Here is a 2,500-nt window from a genome sequence, read left to right on the forward strand (position 1 = left end):
TTTTTCTGGCAAATCATTGAGGACTGAACTCAGAAAATAATGGCAGAGATTTGACCTTTAGACTTCATATCTTTCAGGAAAATGCATACTAATGCAAAACATGTTGTTCTATCCACCGTCTAAGGAGGTTGGGGGATGAATGTGTATGACTCATACCTCTCAACTGTACAGATTTTCATAAAATGTCCAGATTTTTGCATTATATTTTTGGTCTGTTCCTCATAAAAATTCTGTTTTTGTCAAATCACTGGGATGAGCTAAGGATTAAAGTTACTAAATAAATGACATGCATTTGAGTTTCAGACTTGATATCCTTCAGAAAATATATTCTTACACAAATCCTGTTATTCTAGCAACTTTCTAAATGTGTCCCTAGTTTGGGGTCTTTGTGTGTGTGTGTGTGTGTGTGTGTGTGTGTGTGTGTGTGTGTGTGTGTGTGTGTGTGTGTGTGTGTGTGTGTGTGTGTGTGTATATAAAAGGGAGGTAGCATATCCCTCAGCTGTCCAGGTTTTTGCAGAATGTCCAGATTTTTGCCCCATATTCCTCCTAAAAAGGATTGAAGTTGCTAAATAGTTGTAGACATCATATCCATTAGAAAAATGCATACCAACACAAATCCTGTTATTCTAGCAATTTTATAAGTTCATGAAAGCAATATTTATAATCTGTCCCTGTTTATTTTAGGCTTTGTCCAGATTTCTTGCACTAAGAAGTTGAGATGTGTGTGTGTGTCTGTGTGTGAGAGAGATACAGCCAGTCAGAGAGAGAGAGAGAGAAAATGCCCTAGTTAGATATAGCAGGTGGAATTTATTTTCAAGTGCATTTTCAAGGAATTGTGTGCTTCAAGGGAAGCAAAGGTTACTGCTGCTCATGCTAAGTCTGCTTAAAATGTGCAACTGTTTTGTTTAGCAAATGGTATTATTGTGGTATAGAATTTTAAAGCAGTGTTAGCACAGCAGGTAGCATACTTGTTGATGCAAAGGGCTGTATGTTCTATTCCTACAGCATGTACATTTGTATTTTAAGGGGGTATGGTACTGCAGTCCTTAGTATGTCCTCCTTTGGATGAGGCGCCTAATAACTATGAACCTGTTTTTCAGCTTGCCACACATTTCCTATTACAGTATACCAGCTTTCTTTTAATGTAACATAGGCAATTTATTCTTCAAGGGCAACAGGCACTGAATTTGTAAATGGAACACAGAAATATAAAGTTGTTTTCTAGCAACAACCTCTTCATTGGTTTCAGATCTCTTTAATGTGGAATTATTCAGATGACTTTTACTTCTGCAGAGATTCTGCATATTGATTGATATTGTTGGATTGTATGACAGAAGTTTGAGTGGCCCTTTATGGTTGAAATGTTCTGAATTGGGCAGGTTGTCATTATTGGTTCATATGATTTGTTTCATTGCTTAAAGGAAAACTATTCATAACTATAAATTTAAGACACACTCTAACAAGTGGTGCTGTATTATACAAGGGCTATAATTCAATTATTATATAGTAAAATTAATGCAGTCAGGAAGGTGAATCAAAGAACTTTTGCATGGTTCTAAAAATGTGTGCAAGGAGCTTATGATTTGAAAACCGCCCAAAGGTAAACTTACCCTGCCAATGGCCAGATGCATTTTCTTTGAATGTGGGTTTCAATGCTGTTTCAGTGAATGTGGGTTTCAAAGGTAGAGAAGTTTTAATGCTAAGTCTGTTTTCATTGTAAGACTATTGCTTTGTTTAGGTTTAGTAAATGTCTATCAGTATTTGTGCTATAAAATTTGAAATAAAAGTTGTAAATGAAATCCAGATATCTGTAATCACTGTAGAGGTAAAGCATAAAACAGTATGCACACTGAGAGAATTGAACAGTGTCAAATGGGGAGAAATATCCAAGTAATGGGACACTGGAATGGCTGCGGGGGTTGGGGGGACTGCGTGATCGTAGGGGGTGGGGCTGCATGGGTGAGGTTCTGGGTTTGCACCCCCCCTGCAAAAAATCCTGTGGGCTCCCTTGGCGGTTAGGTGTTTGAAATACATAATAACTACACAGCTGACTGCATGCAATTAGCAAGTGGTGAACACTGATTGGTGCAGAGGCCATCACTTGATCATGAGCATCTCCTTCAAAATCCATGCAGCAACGAGAGAGAGAGAGAGAGAGAGAGAGAGAGAGAGAACTAAAACTACAAATCAAGAGAGAGCAAACTAAAACTACAAACAAAAACATAAATATATAAAACAAGGGACACATAAAAAAGTGTACGTAGAAGAGAGGACAATATTACAACAGGTATGTGAAACATATATGCATGTAATTGAATGTAGTACTTGGTCTGTAATAATGGGATAGATGATGTGGAAAGATTTATATGTGCCATCAAGACTTGTAATGATGACCTGCTGAACAACTGCTATGGACATAGCATCTGGCCCTTTGGGCAATGGGCCATACCTGTCAACTGTGCAGATCAGCATTGAATGACAAGATGTAAGCCATCATAGT

This window comes from Protopterus annectens, chromosome 11.part0 (genome assembly GCF_019279795.1).
Source record: "Protopterus annectens isolate FY-2018-M chromosome 11.part0, PAN1.0, whole genome shotgun sequence".
Taxonomy (NCBI): domain Eukaryota; kingdom Metazoa; phylum Chordata; order Ceratodontiformes; family Protopteridae; genus Protopterus; species Protopterus annectens.